Genomic DNA, 9799 nt, shown 5'->3' on the forward strand with positions numbered 1-9799 from the left:
CAAACAGATCTGATAAATTTCAGGCTTTTCCTCTAAGTTGTAGTCAAAACTCTTCAGATAAACCTCACTGCTTATGTCCCTTCAACATGGTTGTATTTTCGTTGGGCAGGGGTTCCTACTTTTTGAGTTTCCTTCTTACCTCCAGCTGTTCAATCACAATGTCGTTTTCCTTTTCTAAGGAATTAGCAGTTACAGAGCTCATTGACAGAATATGACAGGAAGAGTGTTCTTCCCAGTATAAACATCGTCTCTGTCCTGTGAGCACATTTTCGGATTTCCCATCTCCACATATTAACATTGCAACTGATGCACAGCTTAACGATCTCTCGGTGCACATCCACACCACAAAAAATGCTCCACGGGCATAAATCTGCGTAGAAGGAATTGACATAAAGGGTGCCGGGGTTGATGGTAGGAATGAGTGGTGAATTGCCAGAGTGCGATTGCAATCACAATTACACACAACAGGCACACTCACGGTGTATGCACATTGCTGGAAAGAACAGGAAAGGACAATGACAGGTCCCCTCGTATGAAATTACTCTCCGTCTCTCTGTGTCACACACACATGCACACACACACGCACAGACCCACTGGACAGTGTGTGTTTATTTTTTGCCCTGGAGTTGGTAACGTTGAATGAGTAAGCGACCGTTAGGGGAAGATAATTTTTGCTTGTTAGGCCACGTTTGCTATGTGCTGAATGTGCAGGACCACCGGAAATTCTTTTTGCAATTAGATTCAGATGTAACATTTGAACGGAGGAGGGTTACAAGAGGGGAAGAGCTGCCCTTTTCATCAGCCTTTCAATTTGCTTAGGGGAAAATTAACGGTTTTGCTGATGATAGAACTGGTTTAAATTTTCAATGCCAGGCCAATTTGAGGTTCCTGGGTTTGTTTAAAAAAGGAGGTAGAGAAAAGGTGGGTAAATATAGGCTGGCTAGCTTAACTTTTGGAGTAGGGAAAGTGCTTGAATCTATCATCAAGGAAGAAATGGCGAGATATCTGGATATAAATTGTCCCATTGGGAAGACGCAGCATGGGATCATGAAGGGCAGATCAGGTTTGACTAACTTGGTGGAATTATTGGTGAAAGTTACGTGCACGGTGGACACCTATGGATGTGGTGTACCTAGATTTCCAGAAGACATTTGACAAGGTGCCGCATCAAAGGCTGCAAATGGACATAAATAGTCTTATTGAGTGGGCAAGGGTCTGTCAGGTAGTGTACAATGTTGGTAAATGTGAGGACATCCATTTTGGATAATAGCGAAATGGACTATGATTTAAATGTTGAAAAATTGCAGCATGCGGCTGTGCAGACGAACCTGGGTGCCATTGTGCATGAAGCACAAAAAGTTAATTTGCAGGTGCAGCAGGTACTTAAGAAAGCAAATGGAATTTTGTCCTTCATTCCCAGAGGGATGGAGTTTATAAACACCGAGATTATGTTGCAGCTCTATAACATGCTGGTGAGGCCACACCTAGGGTACAGTGTGCAATTGTGGTCTCCTTACTTCAAAAAGGATATACTGGCACGGGAGGGGGGTACAGAGGAGATTATCTTCGTTGATTCCGGAGTTGACAGTCCTCGCTTATGAGGAGAGACTGAGTAGACTGGGGCTATGCTCATTCGAATTCAAGATGAATGAGGAGAGATCTTAGAGAAACATATAGGATTATGAAGAGAATAGATAAGATAGAAGCAGGGAAGTTGTTTCCACTGGCAGGTGAAATAAATAATTGGCCTCAAACTAAGGGGGAGCAGCTTTAGGAACGAGTTGAGGAGGAACATCTTCACACACCGAGTTGTGAATCTGTGGAATTCCCTGCCCAGTGAAGCAGTTAAGGCTATCTCATTGAATGTTTTTTTAAGGCAAGGACAGATACATTTTTGAACATTAAATGAATTAAGGGCTATGGTGAGTGGGCGGGTAAGTGGAGCTGAGTCCACGAAAAGATCTGCCACGATCTTATTGAATGATGGAGCAGGCTCGAGGGGCCAGATCGCCTAGTCCTTCTCTTCGTTCTTATGTTCTTATGCTCTTATTATGCTCTTAGATCCTGGCAATAGTATTGAAGGACGGACTGATAACAGTGACTTCAGTCTTGGGAATGGCAGGTACATAGAATATTTTATTTTGGAATCTGGGATATCTGACCAGCTAAATTGTGTAAATGTATCGAGAGGAACTACAGCAGAGACACACAGAATTTCTGAGTCCTAATCACTGAATGAAGAAGGACATGTTACACCAAGTGTTGAGAATACATGTGGTTTTCTGGAATTTAGAAATAGAGGGAAAGAGTACGAAATACCAGCTAGTCAATATGAACCTGTATAAAGACTAGTTCTCTTAAATGTCCACCTGAAGTATTGTGCACGAAATGGACAACACGCTTCAGAATGCAATGAATTCCTTTTTACAGGTATAGGAAAAATAATTAGAATTGATCCAGCAAAGATGGATCACACAGTTAAACACATGAAACACCTGTTCAGCAGTATGAAGTGTTTAAATAAAGTGAATAGAGATAAACATTTTCGAATGCCTGAGAAGTCAAAATTAAATGACACAAGTGCACCGTAATTGTTACAAGAATCAGAGGATACATGAGGTTAACAATTACTGCAAGCAAATGATTCTGGTTGGCAATACACTGTTTTATTAGACACCAATATGAAAATGTCGTTGATACATATGCGATTCAGAAACTGCACATGTATGGAGTGAGAGAAAGAGACTCGGAATAATAAGATTGTTCAACAGAGCGAACGGAGACACAAAAAGCAGGAGAAGATCCTGTCAAGACTTTCCCGTTTCCCAAATCTTCAAACTCTGTTTGACACGTTGACACATAATGTCGTTTTTTGAACGAAAGTTGAGGTGCATGGGTTTCCAAGTGTAAGACTGGCTTGGAAATTGGCTGAGCGACAGATAGCAGGCAACAGTGAACAACTGTTGAGCTCCAATTTGGAAGTGAGCACTGCATGTGAATTACCACCGTTTGGGCAACTACACAACAGCAGGAGGCGCATCCTGGATCTGAAGGCTTTCTGGTTTATTCATGCTGCGAAGATTGAGGTTAGGCGAAGTACGTGCAGGATATCAGCTCTAATGGTGTCCATCAGTGCGTGTGCATGCAATGTAAAAAGCGCTTCATTGAACATCTGTACTCCAGCTGTGAGAATGGCAATTCCATTCAACGCTATCCTCCTTTTGCTGCACGCATCCTGACAACACTCGTCTGGACTAAGGCTGGGTGACACTGAACACCTTTACTGCTGGATCTGCCCATTACCATGAAACAAACAATTCCAATGATTAGGAAGGCAATGAGGAAAATTAGATGCTGACAATATTGTGGAATTAAGAAACCACATTGTTTGATGCAGCTTCAAATCATGGCTATCACTTTTTTTTCCTCGAGGAGAGAAAAGCACAGAAAGTCAGAGAGATACAGCAGAAAACATGCCGAATCCTTGCCTTCGTGCTATTGAGCCTGTGAAGGAGGGGGCAAAGTACGAAGGCAGTATGCTATATACGGAACATGTAAGGGACAGCGAGATCACTTCCCAGTTGAACATAACCGCGCTACTGATAGTTACGAGGGTGCTGACATGGACTGTCCGGGGCTGGCTTCCAGGCTGTCGTTTGAGAATGGCTGCTGTGACGGAAATGACAAGCATAAAGTGGCAAGTGTTTGATGAGGTGGATATTAGATCTGTGGTGTAGATGGTTGTTCGGTGATTGAAGAGGAAGGTGGATGGGATGTTGGGTGCATGACATGCTGGTGGTTGAGGGTATATGGACCTTTGTGTGTTAGATGAGAGTCGTGTTAAGGAGGACAGTTGCATCAGCTGGTAGGTGGGTGAGGTGGCATGCGGTTCAAATGGTAGTTGGATTTGCTGGTAGATTGGCGAGGTGATAAATGGATAAGATGCCAAGTGGATGCCGTTGTGGGTGAATGTTTTGGCGAGCCCCTGCGTTGGTAAGAAAGCATGTCGTCAAGTTTTCGTCGATGATGTTTTAGATGGATGAGACGTTAAGAGGCTGAGATATAATGTGGGCGATTTTTTTAACAGATTATGTTTTTCGGTAGAAGTGGTGGTGTCTGGATGTTCTATTCATTGGTTGCGGTGGTAGGTGGATTAATTGGCAAGTGGTTGAGGTATGAGGTGCTTGACATCATAGCTGGATGGTTTGAATGAGGTGGCAGGTGCCTTTAACTGAATGCTTTGGTCCGTGAGGAGGTGGTATTTGTTTACTTGATAGGAAAATGAATTGATTTGTGGATGCGATTAAGCTGAGTGAGTATTAAATTGTTTGAGGTGATCAGAGGGAGAACTGGTCTGGTTATATGGTGCAAAATACTTAAGGTAATATTTGGATGAGAATGTGGCTGAGAGAGTTGCTAATGTGTGGGAGTGCCATGTGCGATTTCTGATAGCTGGTGCGTTGGTAGGTATGTGAGATAGCGGCGGATGGGTGATTTTGTGTGTGGGTGTGGGTGATTTCAAATGTGGCTGAGGTGACTAGGCGATGAGCGAGGAATTGTATGAATTTGTATGTGGACGAGATCGTTATTGAATGAGGTGAAGAGGGATGAGGTGCTTGTCGGGAGGTTCGGTAATGATGTGCGGCAGTAGCTGATTGATCTGGAAAGTGTACAATGCTGAGTGGTAGTTGGGGCAGGTGGAATGGTGCTGATATAGTAGCGCATCAAGATGCAGTTGCATAAGGTGGTAGTTTGATGAGTTGGTGCACAGGTGATATGGCAGGTTTGCCTGTTTGTAGATGGAACGTGAGATAGGTTTGGTGAACTTACAAGTGCATGCGATTAAAAGCCAATGGTGATGGTAGGTGGGAAAGATTTATTTCGGTGAGTTGGAAGATTGCTAGTTGCTAGATGTCTGAGTTCGTCTGTGTGCGTGTGCGCGTGTGTGACGTGGGTGAGATGCTGGGTGGAGGCACTTGCATGTGATTAATGTGTTAGAATGCATCGTGACGGAATGTTAACTGCAGAGAGTGGAAGTCTGGACTGTTCTCAAATGTGGGAGTTCCTGTGAGTAAATCAATACTTTGCCTTCTTAAAGTCTTACACAAATTGTTGGTAATTGAAGAGTGGACTTTTAATTATCGTTTACTTACCTAATCTGGTCTTGTGCCTCGATTTTCTTTCCATGGCATTTGTGTTTCATTCTTCTATGTTACATTTTTGTCCATGCCCTCGAAATTCCCCTGTGTCCGGCACTTCGCAACTCAGTCTCACTCTCCCTTCTCCGAATTCAAATGGATTTTGTGTCCATATCGTGGCTTTATTGAATTTCATTCGCCAGTTTTTCATATTTTCAGGGCGATTCAATAAGATGGAAATGCGTCATCACATATTCCAGCAGCTATTGTGCACTGATTTGCCGTTCCGTTGAATTACCATATTCAAAAATCTTCAGCAAATGGGTGTAATTTTGTAAATACTTCGTTGCTATTGCTGTATCACTGAATACGGTTATTGAATTTATGCTTTTCGCAATGATGTTATTGCTGGGATAATAATATGTATCCATTGCAAATATGAATTCCCCACATCTGGCTTTACCTCTGTCGAGCACAGAGTAAGCAACATGTCACCAAGGCAATTACCCATGTGGGCATTCTGACTTTCCCCTGCCTGGCACGACCAAGGTGAACAGGTGCGCATCTCTTACACAACTGGAGGCACGCTTCAGTAACATTGCTGCCGAAACTTTTCTCTAAATGCTCTGGCAGAGGTCATTTCTGACCATGTGTTCTTTTTGGGTGTACTGAATTCACCATTACAGACACGTTCCTAAAATCTCACATCACAAGCATTCATGCCACTGCCTTTAACGTTTAACTTGGCTTCGAATACTCAGTTATGCGACAGGCATAAATTGAACTGTCTGTTCCGTCTTGTTCCTCGTACTGGCAGCGAAATATTGCCATAACACGCGTGTTGACTTAACAAATGAATGGAAAAAAATCCACAGAACTAGGAATCCTGCGACAATTATCTGGCCTCCCGATTCCCTAAATCCGACTGTCAAATGCCATATATCTGTACAAGGTTGGATCAGGTACAAAGAATGTTGCGTTGACAATTCGCTAATTCAGTCCCTGAGTAGCAGATCTTGCTGAACGGTGTGCAATCATTAACGACATCACCACTTATGAACTCATTCGAGTTTTGGCACCTTTTGTGAAATTTGCCCGACATGGCAAACATTCTACACTGAAAGGAAGAGTCACAAACTTTGGCAAGCAGACTGAAATACAAGGCGTGGCATGTTGAAATTTCGGGACTGCCCGGGCGTTTTATTGTATCTATCGATTCCTCAGGGCAACCCCTTGTGGAGTCAGGACCAATCATCATTCAAATCTCTTCCAGCCACTCAACAAAATGTCCGGTAATTTTTACGAAAAGCATATTACTCATTCATTTGTGTAATGCAGCCATCACTAACTAGTCAAACATGTATCTCCCATTCCTTGTAAATGGTGGTGTTGAGCAGAGGTTTTGAACCACTGCAGTTGCTGAGGAGTGTATACACCCAGAGTCGCTGGGAGGATATATATCCACTGAGGGACGATGAAATAATTCCAGGCCAGCTTGCTGTATCGTTGGGGTATCTTTCAAGTGGTGGTGCTATTCTCCGAGCTAGTATAGGCATGGGTTTGGAAGGTGATGTTGAAAGTTACCTGGTCAGTTCCTGCAATGCAGTTTGCAGGCTCACAAGGAGTGATTTTTTTTTTTTGTTGTTGATCGTTTCCTAATCAACGTATATGTTTTGCTTTGGATGATGCCAAGCTCGTTCAATGTTGCTAGAGCAACACTCAACAAGTCTAATGCGATGTCTTCCATGAATGTTCTTATTGCGCCTTTCAGGTGGTGGACATAATTTCTGGAGTCAGGAGGCCAGTTAATTGACTCAGGGTTTCTGGCTTTGATTTTATATTAGAACCACCGTATTCATATGGCTAGTCCAGTTCTCTGTCTCGTCAATGATAACCCCAGGATGTTGATAATGTGGGAATAAGCGAAGGTTATTTCAATGGATATCACGAGGCTCTGTTAAGCTTCTCTCTGGCTTGAGAATATAATCGCCTTCAGGTCATGGAGCTGAATGTGAATAGCTTTGTGCCTGTCCAAGGTTGGGTCGTGTTCAGCAATTGCTGAATTTTGTTATAGGCTGCTCAGGTACCTGAGGAGCAGCAGATCCTGCAGAATGTTGTGCAATCATCAACGAAATTCTAATTCATGACCTGACGGTGAACGGAACGTCATTCATGGAGAGGCTGACGATGCTTTGATCGAGTATTCCAGCCTTGGTTACTTTTGCAGCCATGTCCTGGAACTACGATAATTGAGAAACACATTTGTTTATTCGAGCTATGACACCTACAGCAGACATTTCCACCGAACACCACGTTCCCCACTCCGATACAGCCACAAACGTCATCCTACCTTTCAAATCGACAGTCCCCAACATGATTTCATAGAACAGTACAGCACAGAACAGGTCCTTCGGCCCACGATGTTGTGCCGAGCTTTATCTGAAACCAAGATCAAGCTATCCCATTCCCTATCATCCTGGTATGCTCCATGTGCCTATCCAATAACCGCTTAAATGTTTCTAAAGTGTCTGACTCCACTATCACTGCAGGCAGTCCATTCCACACCCCAACCACTCTCTGCTTAAAGAACCTACCTCTGATATCCGTCCTGTATCTCCCACCACGAACCCTATAGTTATGCCCCCTTGTGATAGCTCCATCCACCCGAGGAAATAGTCTTTGAACGTTCACTCTATCTATCCCCTTCATCATTTTATACACCACTATTAAGTCTCCCCTCAGCCTCCTCCGCTCCAGAGAGAACAGCCCAGCTCCCTCAACCTTTCCTCATATGACCTACCCTCCAAACCAGGCAGCATCCTGGTAAATCTCCTCTGCACTCATTCCAGCGCTTCCACATCCTTCTTATAGTGAGGTGACCAGAACTGCACACAATATTCCAAATGTGGTCTCACCAAGTCCTGTACAGTTGCAGCATAACCCCACGGCTCTTAAACTCCAACCCCCTGTTAATAAAAGCTAACAAACTATAGGCCTTCTTCACAGCTCTATCCACTTGAGTGGCAACCTTTAGAGATCTGTGGATATGGACCCCAAGATCTCTCTGTTCCTCCACAGTCTTCAGAACCCTACCTTTGACCCTGTAATCCACATTTAAATTTGTCCTACCAAAATGAATCACCTCACATTTATCAGGGTTAAACTCCATTTGCCATTTTTCAGCCCAGCTTTGCATCCTATCTATGTCTCTTTGCAGCCTACAACAGCCCTCCACCTCATCCACTACTCCACCAATCTTGGTGTCATCAGCAAATTTACTGATCCACCCTTCAGCCCCCTCCTCTAAGTCATTAATAAAAATCACAAAGAGCAGAGGACCAAGCACTGATCCCTGCGGCACACCACTAGCAACCTGCCTCCAATCCCAAAATTTTCCATCGACCACCACCCTCTGTCTTCGGTCAGACAGCCAGTTACCTATCCAATCGGCCAACTTTCCCTCTATCCCACACCTCCTCACTTTCATCATAAGCCGACCATGGGGGACCTTATCAAATGCCTCACTAAAATCCATGTATATGACATCAACTGCCCTACCTTCATCAACACACTTAGTTACCTCCTCAAAAAATTCTATCAAATTTGTGAGGCACGACTTGCCCTTCACGAATCCGTGCTGACTATCTCGGATTAATCCGCATCTTTCTAAATGGTCGTAAATCCCATCCCTAAGGACCCTTTCCATCAATTTACCAACCACCGAAGTAAGACTAACCGGTCTATAATTACCAGGGTCATTTCTATTCCCTTTCTTAAACAGAGGAACAACATTCGCCATTCTCCAGTCCTCTGGCACCATCCCCGTGGAGAGCGAGGACCCAAAGATCAACGCCAAAGGCTCTGCAATCTCATCCCTTGCCTCCCACAGAATCCTAGGGTATATTTCATCAGGCCCAGGGGACTTATCGACCTTCAGTTTATTCAAAACTGCCAAGACATCCTCCCTCCGAACATCTATTTCCTCCAGCCTATTAGCCTGTAACACCTTATCTTCCTCAAAAACATGGCCCCTCTCCTTGGTGAACACTGAAGAAAAGTATTCATTCATCACCTCGCCTATCTCTACTGACTCCATACACAAGTTCCCACTACCGTCCTTGACCGGCCCTAACCTCACCCTGGTCATTCTTTTATTGCTCGCATAAGAGTAAAAAGCCTTGGGGTTTTCCTTGATCCGACCCGCCAAGGACTTCTCATGTCCCCTCCTAGCTCTCCTAAGCCCCTTTTTCAGCTCATTCCTTGCTAACTTGTAACCCTCATTCGAGCCATCTGAACCTTGTTTCCTCATCCCTACATAAGCTTCCCTCTTCCTTTTCACAAGACATTCCACCTCTTTTGTGAACCATGGTTCCCTCACTCGGCCATTTCCTCCCTGCCTGACAGGAACATACCTATCAAGGACATCCAGTATTTGTTCCTTGAAAAAGTTCCACTTTTCATTAGTTCCTTTCTCTGACAGTTTCTGTTCCCAACTTATGCCCCCTAATTCTTGCCTAATCGCATCATAATTACCCCTCCCCCAATTGTAAACCTTGCCCTGCCGTACGGCCCTATCCCTCTCCATTGCAATAACAAAAGACACCGAATTGTGGTCACTATCTCCAAATTGCTCTCCCACAACCAAATCTAACACTTGGCCC

Source organism: Mustelus asterias (genome assembly GCF_964213995.1).
Source record: "Mustelus asterias chromosome 26 unlocalized genomic scaffold, sMusAst1.hap1.1 SUPER_26_unloc_3, whole genome shotgun sequence".
NCBI classification, from domain to species: Eukaryota; Metazoa; Chordata; class Chondrichthyes; order Carcharhiniformes; family Triakidae; genus Mustelus; species Mustelus asterias.